At 39.1% G+C, this 9,754-nt stretch overlaps 3 pseudogenes across 1 annotated transcript in view; 1 reads left to right on the plus strand and 2 right to left on the minus strand.

Annotated features, from left to right (window-relative positions):
• The window catches only part of LOC146581209 (protein NLRC3-like), a 21,804-nt pseudogene extending 21,317 nt beyond the window's left edge, over nt 1–487 (plus strand). Inside the window, exon 8 of the transcript XR_014891339.1 lies at nt 55–487. The product of XR_014891339.1 is annotated as a protein NLRC3-like (transcript). The remainder of the gene's footprint in view (nt 1–54) is intronic.
• A 236-nt stretch (nt 488–723) lies between these two features.
• LOC146581210 (interferon-induced very large GTPase 1-like) lies at nt 724–4,824 on the minus strand (annotated as a pseudogene).
• Nucleotides 4,825–4,858: 34 nt separating this feature from the next.
• Nucleotides 4,859–9,085, minus strand: LOC146581211 (up-regulator of cell proliferation-like; annotated as a pseudogene).
• Between the last annotated feature and the right edge of the window lie 669 nt (nt 9,086–9,754).

Genomic DNA, 9,754 nt, shown 5'->3' on the forward strand with positions numbered 1-9,754 from the left:
GTTAGCAGAAATGGATCATGACAGAAACCTGAGACTTTTCCTGGAACACTGCAGAGAGAGGAACATCAAATTTAATGTGGAAAAACTCAAGCTTAGAAGACAGGAAGTACCATACATCGGACATCTACTCACGGCAGAGGGGCTGAGAGCTGACCCAGAGAAGGTACGGGCCATCACAGAGATGCCAGCACCAACTGACATAAAAGGGGGGCAGAGACTAGTTGGAATGGTCAACTATTTATCAAAGTTCTACAGGCATCTGTCAGATGACTGTGAGCCTCTCAGACAACTGACGCACAGAGACAGCCTATGGGAGTGGACAGACGTGCAGGAAGATGCATTTAAAAGACTGAAAGGAAAACTAACACAAGTCCCAGTTTTGAAATATTACAGCAATGAAGCGCTGACACTGCAGTGTGATGCCAGCGAGACAGGACTGGGAGCAGCTCTGACTCCAAACCAGTGGCATTTGCAAGTCATGCACTAACGCTCACTGAAAGAGGTTATGCACAAATTGAAAAGGAATGTTTAGCTATTGTGTTTGGGATGGAGAAATTCCACCAATACACATATGGTCGTCTTGTGAGAGTGCAATCAGACCACAAGCCACTCGAGACCATTATGAAAAAGCCGCTGTTACATGCACCTAAAAGACTACAATGGATGTTATTAAGGCTGCAAAAATATGATTCAACCATAACATATGTTCCAGGCCGCGACATGCTACTCGCTGATACGCTGAGTAGGGCCTACCTGCAAGACAGCATCAAAAGCCAGACGGAGTTGGAGACAGAATGTGTCAACATGGTGGATTATGTACCTGTTTCAACAGAAAGCATGGACAGAATACGAGCAGGGACAAGAACCGACCATACACTACAAACGCTGATAAAAACAATACAAAAGGGGTGGCCGGCCTGTAAGAAAGAGGTACCTGTTGAAATAACCCAGTTCCAATCTTTGCAGGATGAACTGAGCACACAGGATGGATTGGTCTTCAAGGGAGAGAGAGTGGTGATTCCAGAAGCACTCCAGGCAGATATAACACAGCGAATTCACTCAACACACATCGGCACAGAAGGGTGCCTCAGGAGAGCTAGAGACTGAGTCTACTGGCATGGTATGAACGACCACATCAAAAAGTACATCGCTACATGTGACATATGTCGGTCTGTGGATGCAAAACAACAGAAAGAGACACTAAAACCACACGAGCCGACCACTAGACCATGGACCAAAGTTGGGACAGATTTACTCAACTTTGATGGCAGGGACTACCTAATAACTGTTGATTATTACTCCAACTTTTGGGAGATAGATTATCTACCTTATACCAAGTCGAGTACTGTGATTAGGATACTAAAGGCTCATTTCGCACGTCAGGGAATACCAAAGATTGTTTTTTCTGACAACGGGACCTAGTACAGCTCAACAGAGTTTGCCAACTTCAGCCGGAAATGGGAGGGGGCCACTAGAGACTATAAAAAGCTGAGCAACCCGTCACCATTTTAAGATTTGCTGTGACCCTCTGCATGCATGTCTCCCCATCATGATGGTTCTAATGCTCATAAGTGTTGAATTGTATGGAAATAAATGATTGTTGATTGAGCATATATACACCGAGTATTGTCCTTCCTTCAGCCCAAAGATTCAAAGAATTGGGAGATTTTAACAAATTCCAACTGAAGTTCTGCTTTTAAGTCTTCTATTGAGGTCTTGAGACTTTTGATAAATGGATAACATGTGCTTTGGATTTGAAACAGGATGGCTTTTTCATCCTCCTCTGATAATAAGATGTCCTTAATTAGATATTTGTGCATGCTGTTGATGAACTCTGTGATGCTTTCCTTGTTATCTTCAAGGTGAGTGCCATCCTTTGCTTTTGATGCCTTATTTAACGCTTCTGTGATTTTTGTAAATATGACCTGCAAGATCTTGTTTTTCAGTTTGCATAAAGTTTCATCCTCTGACATTTTTTGCTTGACGTGCTCATAAATCCAGTTCTTAACATACATTTCATAGTTACTGATGTACCTCACAAAACTATTAAAGTCTTCTTTTTGAAGTAATTCTCTCTGAATGTTGTACTGGAAATAAGAGCGGGAACTGTACTCTGTTGAATGACAGCTGGTCACAATCTCATCTACAATATCTACTCCCAGTGATCTGTTGACATAGTCTTCCACTGCAGGTTTGATGCAAACTCTGGCAAAATCATTTGCTTTTCGTTGACAGTGATCTCTGTCTTTGTACAAATCGAGAAAGTCTGACAAGTACTGATTCTTGAGCTTCTCCAGCTGATTTTGAGGATTGTTTTTGTACAAGAACTTTTTGTGCATTTCCAGGAACAGCCTTGTGTCAAAGCTACAAATGTGAAGTTTCAGGTCAATCTCAAACTGTATATTTGTTTTGTGGTGTTTGCAACTGTGTTCAAGGAAACTATCAATTTTCTCTAGAAGATCCCTTGTGAAAGACTCATGGTAATCTCCATTTGTCTTTACTGTATCAAGTACAAACTGTGTGCAAGATTCAATTGTACTGTCTGCAACCCGTGACAATCATGTAGGAACCAGATTTTTACCTTTTCAAACCAGGAATCTAAATGGACATTTTTAACTTTAAATGGCTGTTTTCCATATTCTTTTAAGTCAACCTGTAAATCCTTGTTGACTTTCCGGTTTAAGAAATTTTTTTTCAGTTGCATCAGGACTGATCCTGCGATATCTCGGTGTTCCAGACCACACACATTTATTGTTGCTTCTGTCCACATCTTTTCAAACACATCTATCAGCTGTTCATCTGACAGAGATGATTTTTTGTAGTTGCCCAAGAGCTGCATGACCTGCTCTTCAATCACATCTCTGTATTTTCTCTGTATATCTTGAGCCTTCTTTTTGCTGATCTTTAGTTGAAGGGCACAATCAAGTTTAATGTAGACAGACTGTTGAATTTCTTTGGCAAGGCCAATAATACTTTTAGAGAAATCGTTCTTGTATTTCTCTATCAAATTTACATCTCTGTCTTTCCTTTTATGATAGTGAATTAGTTTCTCCATCATTAGCTGTTTTTGGTCTGTTATTTTGTCAGACAGTTGAGATTTTTTGGAATTAACCACTTTTTCCCAACTGTTAACTTCTGATTCGTTGTCAGTATTTAAGATTTCTAACTCTGCTTCTGTCTGCCATCAGAAAATGTGTTTTCTGAACTCCCACTCCCATTGACTAAACTCTTTGCAAAGGTTGTCATAAGCATGAGCCACAAGAGTGTTTCTGAAACTAAAGATAAAGTTTTCATATTTGACTGCTCTCCACAGACTTTTCATCCATTCGAGAAAATCTGGGATCTGTGTGGCTTTTCTATCTCTGTCATCTTTCATTATTTCCAAAAGAGTTTTCTTGAAATCTGCTACAGCTTCACTGTAACCTGTGTTCACTGGTGCCATTGGTGGGGTTCCAAGCCAGAGTCCAGGGATGTTCCAGTGTTTTTTTTCAATGTCGTAGTCCAGCACATCAGTGAATGCATTAATAGAAGGTTGCTTTTCCATTTTAGCTGCAATTTTGGTCATTTCGTTTAGCTGGTCCAAGAGATGTTTCCTCTCTGTCATGCACTTGGAATGAGCTGAAACACCAGCAACATTTTGGTGTACAAAATGACAAACTGGCTTTTTACCAATTTGCCTCATCCTCAAAAATGCATGCACTGTGATTTGTAGGGATATCTTTCATTTCATTTGCATTCTCCATTGCAATGTTGATAATGGTTACATCACTTAGACCAATGACAAAGGTTGCCAGCTGGTTGTCGTGCTCATAACTGTCTTCTAGCTGTGCCATCTCAGGAGATTTTAGACCTTCTGTATCAATGAGAACTATGAAGTCATATTTCAACTCAGTTTTAAATCTTCACCAACTTTGAGGAAGACCATATAAGCCCCTCTTGTGCATCGGCCACTGCTGACAGGAAACTGCACACCAAACATGGTGTTGAGGAGTGTTGATTTCCCTGTACTTTGAACACCCAACACAGACACTACCAACAGTCTGCTCTTCTCTCCAACCTTCTTATGAAGCTCCATCAGCACATCTGCCACCCATCTCTCTGGAATATTGGAAGCATCTCCATCCAAGAGTTCTAAAGGATATCCATCAAGCAGCATTTTAGCTACAACACTTGGCAGAGCAACTATTTCATCAACAGTTTTTGTGAGTGCAAAGAAAACTCATAGATCAGCCCCATCTCTCTCATGTAATGCTCTATTCCTAAAGAGCTCTCCAGCAAAGCTTGATGCAGCTCTGCAATGAGTTCGGACTCTTTCTTCCTGCACTCTTCTTTAAATTTCTTTCTCAATGCGGAGAGTTTTTCCCGTGATTTTGTATCAAGCTTCAGTTTCATCCATTTTAGGAAATAGTTTTGTTCTTCCTTGTTGTTCGTAGATAAGTTAGCAATAAAAGTTCTCATTGCTTTGGACAATTTGTAGGTACTTTGCTCCTTCTTAATTTGCTTCACTTCTTCCTGGAGCTGACATTTGTAATATTCCAGTCCTGAGTCACCAACATCTTTTAATCTACACTGTTCCTTTTCCAACTGTGACAACCTCTTCCAGTTATCTCCCTGCAGAGGAAGTTGTTGCTTCTTGTAGTCGGATATATTGCGGACTCCAATGCCCCTCATAATCTCTTCAGCTGCCTTTTCTTGGTTTTCACTCCTGCATTCATCCACAGACAAACCAAGTTCAACAGCCTTTGTCAAACATGTTGATTATTTTCATTGTGGTTACATTTGAGGTCTTAATAGCTGCACAAATATCTTTTGAAAACTCGACAACGTTCATGTTTGAGCGTTTAATTTTGATGCTGAGTTTCGGTAAATCCAATTTTCTCGTGTTGCCTTCACAGACAATATGTCTTCTTTTGCATTCCTGTCTTTGACATCAACTACCAAGAACAGTTTTGTTTTCACATTTGGTAGAGAAAGCAAAATCTTCTGCTCATGTTCTTCAACTTTGTCCAGAACACAAAGACAGCAGTTGATACTTGTAAAGAAAATTGAATTGTGTGAGCGACTCACAAATGTCTCCTCGCAAATTAGCGAAAGAAGCTGGCTCGGAAAAATGTCAAGATTTTCTCTTCCACTGGGCAGGTACCAACAAACCTCAACCAGTCCATTGGCAATTTTCTTTTCAATTGCTCCTCCTTCCATTTCCTCTGTGAATGAAGTAATTGTGATTCTGTTGACCTCGGCTGAGAATCATATTCAAAAGCTGTGACTTGGATAGGCTGCAGTTTTTCAGCCTCACAAATGAATAGAGTGGTATATCTGCTTGAACAATGTTGTCTTCAACAAAGTGTTTTGATTGAGATAACTCACGTGGAAGCCATTCTTTGACAATGTCTCTCAGAGCCCAAAGCATCAGGTTACACTGACTATTTTTACTATGAGGCATCAACAGTGGGACAGAAAACTGGCACATTGACATCTTGAGGGTCATTTGCTGTTGCAAGAAGCTGTCAGCACATTTGTAAAGTGCTACTATGATGTCAACTGGGTTAAACCTATCGTCAGTGTCATCTGTAAGGCAAAAGTCAAGGTCATATTGATCATTAAACTGATCCTCCTCATGGTTATTATTCGGTACCTGGGTACAGTCCCTGCACTCTGCATTGATTTGAAACAATCTTCTAAAGAAGCACCATGGTATATCTTCCACTGACTGAACAGGATGATCATGTGTGTTGCTTTTGTTGATTTCTAATAGAAGTTGCAGAGTCAGCTTGTTGGGATAAAAATTTCCAGTCCAAGTTTGGTGATAAAGTTTAACAGGCCTAAAGAAGACAAACAGAAGTTGAAATTAAAGACAACAATTATAAAAAGAACTTCTCTAAAATCTGTAACTGTGCTTTATATGTTTGTTATTAAACTATAGATATAATTCAGTTTTTTATTTTTTCTGGGTGAATGAAATATTTCAAACATAAATAGAATATACAGGAAAGACAGGATGCAATCGATGTACCATTTCAGTGGATACTTATGTAACTAGATCACCTGTTATTTGTCTTTAAACACCTTGTAATGTGTTCTGTTGCTTCAGAGTTTTTCTTCAAAAATAAAATGGGATGTGTGGCCTGTGTGGCCTTTTGGGCAAACACTGAAAAGCTGAAGACTGAGTGACAATTTTATTTATTTTTTAATTGAAATGCCCCTGTAGCAATAAGAAAATACTAACAAGCATTTTTTATGTTGAAACAGCTGAAGCTACCATTATCATTAGCTTCAACTGTTTGTGCACAGACTAGAATTATGCAGAAACTACATCAGTGAAACACAGTCAGAAATTATTAAATCTTTAGGACTTATAATTATTAATCCATAACTGGTGTTTGGGTTACTGTTGCTTTATGTACTGTAGCACAACTTAAACTCATCTGGCTTTTTTGTTAAAATTTCCCAGGTGACCCAACTTTGGAAACAGTGATAATACTGCATGACAGTTGTGTCGAGTAGAAACTAATTCAGACTGTGGTGTGTGGCTAAATTCTGAATTGAAGCTCTCTTATATTAGACAACCACTGTTTTGTTGCCACAGGCTTAGATGACCATAATGACCAACAACAATTACTAAATTTCTGAATTTACAATAATTCATTTAATAATTTAATATTTAATTTAATATTTTCTTTATTGTTGTTTACCTTTTCATTAATAGATTTTAAACAACTATTTTAGCAGGTTCCCTTTGACTTTAAAAAATTAAACTGGCCCTGGGCCCTTTTCTTTTAAGAAAAGTAAATTGATTGTTGATGATACTAAGAAACTTTATTACATTTAACTCTCTGAACTGTTGAAATTATTCTCATGGTGGCAAACACTAACTACTATGATGAAACAGATGAAAATTACATACATGTAAACATAATGCCTAATACCTTTTAAATGATAAATTTTGACTAACAGCATTAATGTGTATGGCTGTGTACCTGGAGTCTTGTCTTCTGTGTCCATCATTCGTGAATCTGATTGTTCCTCTGTGCTCTTCTCTATAAACCTAAAGAGAAAATATTATTTACTTAATATAGAGCTATGGAAAATAATACTTTGACATTAATCAGTCAAACAGATAGACAAACAATGAATACTTAACTGAGTTAATACAAAGATTACTAACCATGATTTTCACTTCTGAGCTATTTTTTAGATGTATATTTAATATGTTCTAACATATGTGCCCTATAAAACCTGTACAAAGTACTAATTAAGATAAAAGATCATTTTTATTGCCACTGTTGCAGGAACACTGAAAAATAGTTTAGCAACTGTCTGGGTATGGCAGCATAGATCCAATATATATATAACAATTGCAATATAAAAAGTGGAAGAAATAAAACGTTATATACAATACAATGCAAACTGGGGTCAGGGAATTTTATAGTATTGTCACAGCTAGGGCAGCAGTCATGTGTTGTAGTGAGAAAAGGATCCAAAATGCAGGTACAGGCTGGGGTGCAAGTGAGTGTTTATTTGTAATGAAAGTGAAGTACAAAACAGGAAATAAGGAACAGGGAGCAACTAAAGCCTAAACTGGGAAAACTAATACACAAACCTGAAAACATGAGGACATGCAGGGAAAGGAGAGCAGAGAGACGCCAGAAATACCAAAATACACAGAGTAAAGCAGACAACGCGATGAGGGACACAGGCAGACACACACTATAAATACACACAAGGTAATGAGGGAATGACACACAGGAAGGGACCACAGCTGAACTAATTCACAAGACGAGACACGGATCTACAAAATAAAACAGGAAACACACAGACTGTTTTACAACATCAACTCAGGAACACGAACAGAGCACAGAGGAAAGACGCAGGTAGGGCTAATAAAACACTAAAGCACTAAACACAAGAACCAAACCCTGAGAACTAATACAAAATAAGAATAAACACAAAACACAAGTTGATACCAAACATGAAACACAAAACCCTTGTGTTTGCGCTGAGCAGAGACGCCAAACAGAGCCTTGCGTTTGCGCCCCTCCCCTCTCTGCTCAGCGCTGAGCTGAGGGGACGGGGACGGTAGTTACACTCGCAACAGCAGTAGCACACAATAGTGATGGTAAATTTGATTCCTTTTAGTGAATCGAGTTTGAATGAGTCACTCACCAAAATGAATCGGATGTTTTGAGTCATTTGAGTCACTGAGTCAGTTGCTAGGAGAGTGCAAAAAATGTACATTTTCATGCAAACTTAATTTGTTTGTCTTTTCATGTAAACCCTATTGCTAAGATGAGTGATTGAAAAAGAAAAAAAACTCTTTTATAGAGCAAAAAAAGAGCAAAAAATAAAGATTTGTAAAGGGAACATTTATTTTTATTTCAATAGAATATCAATGAAATTTCTGACAGATAGAAAATGAAATGTGAATCAACAAAATCAAAATCAAAAATATAAATAAAAATACATAAAATTCAGAGATTATTGTGTTCAAAAGTACTAGTCCACTTCAAAATTAATTGTCCCTTACAGCTTGGCATTGAGGAAAATAAGCTCCCGAACTTTTCCAGGGCTGAGACGCTTCCTCCTGTCTGTAATTATTTGTCCTGCTTTTGAAAAGATCCGCTCTGATGGAACGGAAGTTGCCACTATGCAGAGTCTCGTCTTCATAATATCGCAGGTTTTTTTGAAGACAGTGGCACGGGACTTCCACCACTCCAGGGGGTCAGATGTTCGGGGTAGGAGTGGCTCTGACAGGAATCCTTTAATTTCCAGCATTGCCTCTGTGAAGGGGTTTTTGGACTCCTGGCCTCAGTGATGCAACCCGCTCCTCAAAATCGGCCCAAATCACAGGCACTGTCTCAGTGGAAGTACTGGCCTGTGGGACACCCTCTCCTTCCTCTGTGCTGGGTGTTGCCAGTGGCAGTGGTCTTAAGGACCTTGATGCAGCTCCCACAACTCTTGTTACAGCATCTTCTGCATGTCTATCATGTAAAAATGCATGCTTCTTGAACCTGGGATCCAAAAGTGTAGCATCTACAAGCAGGCTCACTTGTTCGATCCCCCCCAGCCGCTTGACAATTTCTGCCATGTTGCGGATTGGCTGATAGATGGAAGGACTTCTCTGTCTGTGTGCAGTAATCCTCTGGAGCCCTCTTGCCATTAAAATGGCTTTTGATCCAGTAACAAACCTGTTGAGGAGAAATAAAGGAAAGACTATAGTTCCATGCGTTTTAATGCAGTTACAGCCCCTGCAGTGCAGTGCATTAAGCATACATTGTCATATAAAACCATTTTACAGTTTACATTTAATTATAAGCTGTTGTAAGAAACATCTTAAATGCTATTATCTGGGAAAGAATTGAAAAATGTGTTTAGGCAAATGTAATGACACAACATGAAATATATACATGTATTATGACACTATTTTAACATACCTTTCGGCACTCAGTTCACAGTCACTTCCTCAAAAGGCTGCAGGACCTCACAGGTTTCCTTGACCATCTCCCACTCTTCAAGTGACAGGGTTTGCAGCTGTGGATTTACCAAGGCCAGGGTGGAAATGAGGGGATCCTTCACTCCTGCAATCCACTTCAGCATGTAATAAGTGGAATTCCACCTGGTTGGCACATCTTGCTTCAGTCGTAGTTGGGGCTGTCCCATCTGCTGCTGTGTCTCTCTCAGTTTAGCAGAAGCCACTGTGCTGCGGCGTGTATATTCAGTTATTGCTTTTACCTTTCTAATAATTTCTTGAATTTGA

The sequence above is a fragment of the Mchenga conophoros genome, linkage group LG3, assembly GCF_057382185.1.
Source record: "Mchenga conophoros isolate Kocher_MC1m ecotype Shallow Benthic linkage group LG3, M_conophoros_male_GT1.1, whole genome shotgun sequence".
Taxonomy (NCBI): domain Eukaryota; kingdom Metazoa; phylum Chordata; class Actinopteri; order Cichliformes; family Cichlidae; genus Mchenga; species Mchenga conophoros.